Raw genomic sequence first — 8,952 nt, 5'->3', positions numbered from 1 at the left:
AAAAGGGCTGGGTCCCCTCCCCCCGCCGCCGGCACCCTCAGGGTGTCCCTGGGGCCCAGGTCCCGGCTGGGTTCCTTACCCCTGTGGTGCAGGAGGAGTCGGTACAGGCTGTGCACCCCCTTCCGGGCCAGCCGGCTGACGTCTTCGGATGGGTCCGAAATAAAAAGGCCCAGCTGGGCCACGTGGTGACCCATCCTCGGCCAGTCGGCGGAGTCCTGAGGGGAGAGAAGAGGGGGGGTCCCTCAGCATCCTGGGGCTGCACGTCCCATGCTAACGGCCGCCGAGGCGGTTCTGAGCTCGGGGACGGACAGAGACACCTCCCGGGGCGGGGCGGGGCGGGGCGGGGCGGGGCCGGCCTTGCGAGGAGACAACCCTGAGCAATGGCCCCGACTGAAGGGTCACTCCGGGGGTGGAACAAGGGGATCCACTGACGGCCACTCCCCAGTCTGGGGCCCAGGTGCCCCCCGGAAAGGCCCAGGGTCGCCCCTCCCCGGGGAAAGGAGAACGCGGCCCATTCCCGGCCCATTCCCAGCTCTGCCTCCCGGGGACGCTCCCAGCCCCGCGCCCTGCAGCCCCAGACCCCCCGGCTCCGAGGTCACTTACCTCAAACCCCGGGAGGGTGGTGGCGACTCCCAGCAGGGCCGTGGTGCTGCCAAGGGCCCTGGCTCGCTCCTGGGGCAGGCGGGACTCCAGCCACGGGCTCAGGTGCTGGGGGGGAAAGAGGCAGGTCAGGACCCGTAGGGAGGCGCCGGTTCTGGGCAGAGCCTGGGGCTCCTCTCAGACTGTGCCCCCCCCCCACCCCCAGCCACTGACACAGCTCCTCTCTCGGCCCCCCGAGGAAGCAGGGACAATGGCCCCGTCCCCCCCACGGGGCTCACCTCCATGATCAGCTGCAGCCTGGCGGTGTCTGGGGACTCGGCGAGGAGGCTTGCCAGTAGGGCCTGGAGGTCGACGGGAAGGGCCCGGATGAACTGCTGCAAGACAAGGGGGAGCCCTGGGTCAGAGGGGGGTTGGGGAATCCAGGCCACCCGCTGGCCCCGGGGTGCAGCCTTGAGCAGGGTCTGAGCCGCCTCGCAGAGCAGGGAGGAGCCCAGGCTGGGCATGGAAGGGACGGGCCCCCAGGGAGAGCAACGGGAAACCTGGAGGGAAGGATCCAAACCTGCAGCTTCTTCTCTCCCTCTGCCCCCACCCCCACTCCTCTCTGGAGCTCCAGCCCAGCCCGGGAGCAGGGCCCGGAGGGACGTACCTGTGTGTGGATGGGCTCCTGCTGCCAGTCCCCAGACACAGTCTGTCCCACGGCCGCCCTCAGCAGGGGGCTCAGGAGCTGGGCCTGGAGGGGAGGCTGCAAGGTGCTGGCAGGAGAGAGGGGCAGAGACTGTTCATTCAGCAGCAGGGCTGTGTCCAGACTCAGGGGGTTTTTCGGGAAAAGTAGCCTTTTTCCGAAAAAACATCACCTGCGTCTAGACTGCAGTCGCGTTCTTTCGAAATTAAATCGAAAGAACGCGGCTTTTCTTTCCACGGCGGTAAACCTCATTTCACGAGGAAGAACGCCTTCTTTGGAAAGTGCTTCTTTCGAACGAAGGCGTTCTTGAATGGAACTAGGGCTTCTTCCAAAGAGAGCATCCAGACTCACTGGGTGCTCTCTTTCGAAAGAGGCTTGCAGTCTAGACATAGCCCAGGAGACAGAGACTTTCCCACTCCCTGGTCAGGGGATCTGCTCTGGGGGGGAGTCGGCGGGGGGGGGTCGGTACCTGAGGCTGCAGGCGGCGTTGAGGCAGTCGGCCAAGACCAGTGGGGGGGGGGAGTCCTCCATGATCTCCTGTGAGACCCAAGGAGACAAAGGGGCGTGTGAGGCTGGGGCCCCCAAGAGACGCTCACACGGCCAGCGCCCCCACCCAGCAGGATCCAACCCCACTGCCTCCCGCTGGCCTGTAGCCCCCCTGCCCGGCACAGGGCCCCTCCCAGCACCCCCCTCCCAAACCGGGACCAGCTCAATCCTTGTCCCCAGGCCGTCTCCTGCCCCTCACTGCCCTGGTGACCAGCCTCTGAACCTCCTCCTCCCTGCTCCCCAGGCGCATCCTCAGCAGCCCGCTCTGCTAACCTTCCAGCTCCCCCCCCATGGCCCGGGGAGACCCCTCCCTGTTCCGAATCCCCCTCCCTGTCCAGCACCCCAGACCTGCCCCATTTCTGTGTCCCTCCCTCCTCCAGCATCCCCGCCCACCCTCCCCATGTCCACCTCCCCCTCCCTCTCCAGCACTCCTGGCCCCACCCATCCCATTTCCAGCACCCCCACCCGCCGCCATGGCCCAGGCAGACCCCTGTCCACCCCACGTATCCCCTCCCCTCCTCCCGGCCGCCGCGACTCGCTCACCACGATCCTGGCCATCATGGTGTCCTTGCAGCAGCGCGGCGCCAGGGTGTCCTCGCCCCTTTGGAGGGCGGCGAGGCAGGCGGGGGGGACGGCCAGGAGGAACCGCTGCAGGGCGGCTGGGCTCTGCACCCCAGAGAGAGTCTGTGAGCCTGGGGCCTGCCTGCCCCCCACGGACAGCTGCAGGGCTCAGGCCTCCCAGGAGTGGAGGTGGGAGCTGCCGGTTGTCCAAGCACCCACACTCCCCCCCCAACTGCTGCCTCAGGCTTGTGGGGGCCCAGCTGGTGCATGACAAGAGACCTCAGCTTGGGGGGCCCAGGTCATGCAGGAGAAGGGGCCCCAGGGGGATCCCCAGGGACAAGCCCCTCCCGGAGGGGGGGACGTGCTGGGAAGGGGCCGGACAATCTCGGGTCCCCCCCCCCCCCCCCCCGTGTGGAGAAGGTTCCTACCGTGTCCCGGGTGTGGAGCTGCTCTTCAATATCATAGATGGCCCCTTCCTCCACCCGGGAGTCCATCCGCTCCTGGCAGAGCTCCGCCGAGGCGCAGGGGGGCTCTGTGCGGGAGGGAAGGGACCAGGGTGACTCCAGCGGCCAGCAGGGGTCACGCGCCCCCATGTCAGGGACCCAGGGCAGGTTGGGCCCCACACGCCCCTCGCAGGGACCCATCCCCCTTCCACCCTCACATCTGCCAACGCCCTCAGCAGAGCCCCCGCCAGGAACAAGAGAGCCAAGCAGCAGCTCCTGCCCCCATCCATTGCCCTGGCTGCGGGGCAGACACTGGGGCTGCCCCCCCGTGTACTGGGTGAGCCCCTGGGCCCAGCATGTTCACGGCCCCTCACCTGGGTCTGAGCGGCTGCAGGAGGTGGCCCGGCTGCAGCTGGAGGCCCAGGCGCTGCTGCTCACTGAGCTGGACCCACAGCTGCAGGGGCTGGTGCGGAGAGGCTGGGGGCTCCCGGAGACTGGCAGGTCCCCGGGGGCCGGGCAGGGCGATGCCCCCTGGTGGTAATGGGGGCTGGGCTCCTGGGGCAGGTGTTTCTCTCCACAGAGGAGGCCCCAGAGCCACCCTACCCGGCTGCCCCGCTGGGCTGGGTCCCGCCTTCCCAGCCGCCTCTGGAGCCAGGTCCGGAGGGGCCTGGCCGGTGGGCGAGTCGCCCCGAGCTGGTGGGATTCAGCTTCCCCGCCCGCGGGGACGGAGGAGCTGCTTCCCACCGGCCCTGGGGCCATCTTCAGGGCTTTCCGGAACCACAGCCTGATGTGTTTGGCCATGCTGCAAATGAGGGGAGCAAAGGGGAGCTTGGGGCGCAGCCTGCAGAGCGAAATCCAGGGGTTCCAGCTCCCCAGAGCGACTGCCCCCAGCCCCCAAATGGCCCCTTGCTTATCGGCTCGGTCTTGCACAGGCACTGCAAGGACCTGAGTCTCCTGCCCATCAACAGCCCCTGCTCGGCAATCAGGGGAGAGTCTAAGGTGTGGGGGGGGGGGTGGAGCCTTCTCCCCAAAGACACCGGCATAGACCTGGTCCAGCCCCACCTCCCCAGTCCCCACAATGGGGGCTGCATCCCCTGCCCCATGGCTCCTGCAAACCACCCCCCCTCCTTCAGCTAGTCTGTTGGGTCACAAGCTGGGGGGGCAGCAGGGGAAGGTCACAGAAGAGGCAAGAACAGAGCAGAAATGTGGGCGGGATGGAGGAAAAGGGAAACCAACCAGGAGAAAGCCCCAGTGGCGCTAAGGACACAGCCCAGGTGAGGAATCACCTTCTGGCCCTTGACCGAGGGCTGGGCCTGCCTGGAACCCAGCCGGCCCCGGGCGGGATCCAAACCCCTGGGGGCTCTTACCTTCTGCAAAACGCTGTCCGGATGTGGAACTCACAGAGGACAAAGCAACTGTGAGCAGGAGACGCACCAGAGCTAAAGCAACCGGGGGTCTCCAAAGTCCCCTGGGCCCGCCCCCCCCTTTTCTCAGCCTGAGATGTGGGTTCCTCTGTGAGGTCACCACCTCCCCACCTGCCCTTTGCCTGATCTGCTGAGGGCTGCCCAAAGCCCCTGTGAGGTCACTGCCCCCCCACCTCACCCTGCCAGGCAAATGTCCTGCCTCTGGCCACCCCTCTGGGAAGTTGGAGCCATTCCTAGGGGTCCCCCCCACTCCCTGACTGGGCATCCTGCAGCCAGCAGCTCCAGTAGCCCCATAGGCTGCTCCCTGCCCTACACTGCAGGCTCCTTGCACAAGAACTGTTTCACACCGGAGTTCTTGCGCAAAAGGTCTCGTGCAAGAGCACCTCCACCCTGCCATGTGCTTTTGCACAAGAGTGTCCATGGCATTGTGAACGCTTTCTCGTGCAAGAAAGCTCTGATGACCATTTTAGCCATAAAAGTGTCTTGCTCAAGAAGCCCCTGGTGCCCGTCCACGCTGCCTTCTTGCACAACAGCTCTTGCACAAAAGGGGCTTATTCCTCGTGGGGAGAGGAATAACTCCTGTGCAAGAAGCCCTCTTTTCTGATGCTTTACTGCAAATTTACTTGCACAAGAATTCACGTGCAGTGTAGACGCGCCACAAGTTTTTGCACAAGAACAGTTGTTCTTGAGCAAAATGCCTGCAGTGCAGACGTGGCCTTGGTGTCACCCAGCACTGGACTTCCTGGCCAGGAGCAAGAGTTAGAGCCTCCCACTCGCCCCGCTGCCTCTCACGGGCTCCCGTCCGGCCCCAGCCCTGGGCTTTGCCCTAGCGCATCCCAGCAAGGCCTCTGGCCTGCACTAGACCCATTGACATGTGGAGAATCCACCACTGCCCTGGGGCGCTTTTGTCTATGGGACTCGGACTCACAGCTGAGCATGGAGCCTGATTTCTCCCAGGACTTGGGCTCTTTCCTGGCCAGGCCCTGGAACTGGTTCCACCTTTGTCTGCCAGGGACCGATACTGTCTCTCCAGGGAGGCCCTGCAGTGCAGGCACCTTCCTTTCCCCCCTCGGGAGCAGTCATTGTTCTGCACCCCACAAAGCAGTGGGGGGCTCCTGGCTGCCCCAGCTCCAATCTCTGAGCTTCTCTCTCAACGGGGGCCAGGCCTGGAGGCTCTAGGCCCCCTGGGTATGTATTTCTACACTACCCCGCTAGTTGGAACTAGGGGGGTAATGTATGCATACCGAACTTGCTAATGAAGCCCGGGATTTGAATTTCCCGGGCTTCATTAGCATAAAGCCGGCGCCGCCATTTTTAAAAGCCGGCTAGTGCGAACCCCGTGCCGCGCGGCTACACGCGGCACGGGCTAGATAGTTCGAACTACGTAGCCATTCCGAGCTATCTGTACTCCTCGTTCCACGGCACGGGGTTCGCACTAGCCGGCTTTTAAAAATGGCGGCGCCGGCTTTATGCTAATGAAGCCCGGGAAATTCAAATCCCGGGCTTCATTAGCAAGTTCGGTATGCATACATTACCCCCCTAGTTCGAACTAGCGGGGTAGTGTAGACATACCCCCTGAGACTCACTGGTGCTGGCTCACCCCCTGTCCTGCTCGTGGCTCCGTTGTCCTCCTCCCCACAGCCCCCCCCAGCTCTAAATGCTGCTCACATCAGTTCCCCTTCCCCGTGGCCAGGCCCTGCAGGGCTCTGGGGGCTGGTTTGCTGCCCTCAGCCCTGCAGTAGCCTGCTCCCCAGTTTGCAGCCCCTCCCATCATGCGTGGGGTCTCCTGGTACCGGAGGGAGGACGGGGGCAGACCAGGAAGGTTAATTTGATGTTGCAGCGGCAGGAAGAGGAGGGGTGGCGCAGAGGAGCTGTCAGTACATTATCCCAATACGCCATCCCAGTGCAGGCGTCGCACTCAGCTCTACCTGCAGAGGAGTCTCTATCTGCGCTGAGCAGAAAGGGGGTCTAGGACACACACACAAGTAGCCCCAGAACCACGCAGGAGCAGAGTCGTTCTGCGAAAGGGAGAGGTTTATTGGGTCTGCGAGGGCGGCCGTAGGGGGGTGTCGTGTGTGTGCCACTCATCTCCGTCTGGGCAGCGGCACCGGTCGGGCTCACAACTGGGCACAGGACCCGACCACGGCACCATCGATCTCCAGTGTATCGATCTGCTGGAAGCCGCGGCAGAGCTGAATTGCAGAACGGCTGCCCATTGGCAAAGACCTTGAAATGCTGGTTCCTGCAGCCGATGGAGAGGAACCCACTCCTCCTGGGGGGAGGAGCAGCCAAGAGAGGGACCCACTCAGACCGGTCTGGCAGCATGACGTAGTGGAACCAGCGCTGCCTAGGTAGGGTTTTACCTCCCCCCAGTCTGCTTCTGAGACCGAGTTTCCCCCTCTGCCCCATGGGCTAACAACAAGGCACTTTACAAACATTCTCTGTGTCATCGGCATTGTATGAAGGGGGAAACTGAGGCATGGAGCGGCATCTGATTTATATAGCTCAAGCCAGTCCCCACCCCTCTCGGTCTGCAGGAAAAGAAGCCAAGTGCTCTTGTTCCCACCAGTCCTCCATTCCCCTGCTTCCACCTGATGTCAAATACACAAAGCTCACTACTTCTTCTTTCCTGCACTTAAGCCAAGCAGATCAGGATGGGGAGGAGACATGAGGGAGCCCCCAGGCTCTTGCTCTTTCTCGCACATACACACACATATATTACTTTAGAAAATGCCAGGTGGGAGCTAGAGGAGAATCTCCATTAACTGTTAGCACTATAGGGCATATGATACATACATAAAGCATTTACAGTCCATCCAGCAGAGGGCAACAATACACCCCGCACACATGTAGCTCCCCCTCCTTTTCCAAATGCCCCAAGATTTAAACTACTGGAGACTACCCATTAGCTGCTAGTTGTATAGGAACTATGGGTATGTCTACACTACAAAGTTAATTCGAACTAACAGCCGTTAGTTGGAAGTAACTTTCATAGGTGCTACACATACAAACCGCTAGTTTGGACTTAATTCGAACTAGGTAAACTTCATTCTGCCAGGAGTAACGCCAAATTCGAATTCAGTAGTTGGAATTAAGGGCTGTGTAGCCACTTAATTCGAAGTAGCTGGAGGCCAGCACTCCCCAGGTTCCCCTGGTGGCTGCTCTGGGCCAAACCAGGAAAACTCCTCTCCTCTCCCCAGCCCTGGGGCCCTTAAAGGGGTAGACTCTGGCCAGACGGCACTTGCCAGAGCCAGCCCTGCCAGCAGTCTCTGCCCCGAACCAGGGGCTGCAGGATGAGCCAGGCAGCCAGTGCCGGCGAGCCGTCCCCCCGCCCAGTCCCCCAGCACCCAGGGGCCAGCCAGGGGCCGTAGATGGCGCGCACCCTCCTGGTCTAGTGTGGAGGTCATGGACCTCATTGAGGTTTGGGGGCAGGGCCCCAGCGTCCATGATCTCTGTACTAGGAGGAGGAACGTGGCCGTCTACGGGCGCATAGCGGCCGCCATGGCCCGAAAGGGACACAGGCCACCCAGGAGCAGGCGAATCCTGGTGTTCTGGCTGTGGAAAAAGACAGCCACAAGATGGCGTTTGGAGTCACACGGGCGAGTCGCCTGTCCAAGCGGGACCGAGTCCCTTCCAAAGAGAAACCATGGCAGCCATGCAAGTCCAAGGCTGCACAGGAAACCTCAGGAGCTGCGACTGGGGCTCAGTTCGCGCGGCCACGCTTCCCAGGGGAGGCATGAGACAGGCCCGGAGGTCTGCGCAGCAAACAGGCCCGCAGGAGGGAGGCGGCTAAGAACCCACGCGGCTCGTGCGTTTCTCCCTCTCAGCTGGCGTAGAGGCGGGAGGGGAGCGACACCTGCCCGGCTGGAGCTTTCGCGCTTGGGCTCGGGGCTTAAGCCCTGAGGCCGAGGCCGAGGCCCCGGCGCGGTTGCTGGGAGACGGGCTCCTGTGGCACGGCACGGCCCCTGAACCTTGCCGGCCACAAGGTGACCTCACCGAGGCCGAGAGGGATGGCTTGGAGGTGGCAAAAGGGAGCCCGCCAGCAAGCGCCAGAGCGTAGCCACGTCCCCGGGTGGGCTCGAACCACCATCCTTTCGGTTAACAGCCGAACGCGCTGACCCATTGCGCCACAGAGACCTCGAAGGCCTTTCCGAAACGCTGCCTAGCAGCCTGCTCCTCTGCCTGGCCGTGCCAGTGCAGCCCAGGTGCTAGAGTGGATTGCGGGCAGTCTAGCCCAAAAGGAGCAGAGTGGCGCAGCGGAAGCGTGCTGGGCCCATAACCCAGAGGTCGATGGATCGAAACCATCCTCTGCTACGTGTGGGCCGGCCTCTTTTGACTCCGCGCCTTCACTCCAGGCTGCAAGTAGCTAAAGGCCAGGCCAGGATGCCGCCTGCGGGGAAGCTCTCGGCAGCCCCCCGCTTCCTGTGTGGGAGGCACGGAGGCCTCCTCTTCTGTCCTCAGGCAACAGGGCTTCCTCCTGCCCTTTTCCCACCCACAAGGGCCGCCGGGACCCGCTCAGGGAGCGCGCCAGGGAGGCTCTCCAGACGCTCGTGGAACAAAGCACTTCTGGACCACGCTACCCAGAGCCTTCATTCAGGCCTAGACAAAACGCCTAGACAAAGAGCTGCCACAGCATCAACACTGGCCTTGCTCTACTACTCCCAGGCACGCCAAACCCCTCACAAAGAGAACTTCT

The 8,952-nt window shown here is 63.1% G+C and overlaps 1 non-coding gene across 1 annotated transcript; it reads right to left on the bottom strand.

Moving 5' to 3' along the window:
* Positions 1–8,319: 8,319 nt before the first annotated feature.
* On the bottom strand, positions 8,320–8,393 carry TRNAN-GUU (transfer RNA asparagine (anticodon GUU)). Its single transcript has one exon. It is a non-coding gene; the product is annotated as a tRNA-Asn (tRNA).
* Between the last annotated feature and the right edge of the window lie 559 nt (positions 8,394–8,952).

This window comes from Pelodiscus sinensis, chromosome 25 (assembly GCF_049634645.1).
Source record: "Pelodiscus sinensis isolate JC-2024 chromosome 25, ASM4963464v1, whole genome shotgun sequence".
Lineage (NCBI taxonomy): Eukaryota > Metazoa > Chordata > Testudines > Trionychidae > Pelodiscus > Pelodiscus sinensis.
Note: the sequence above shows the minus strand (reverse complement) of the source record. Positions and strands in the feature narration are given on the sequence as shown.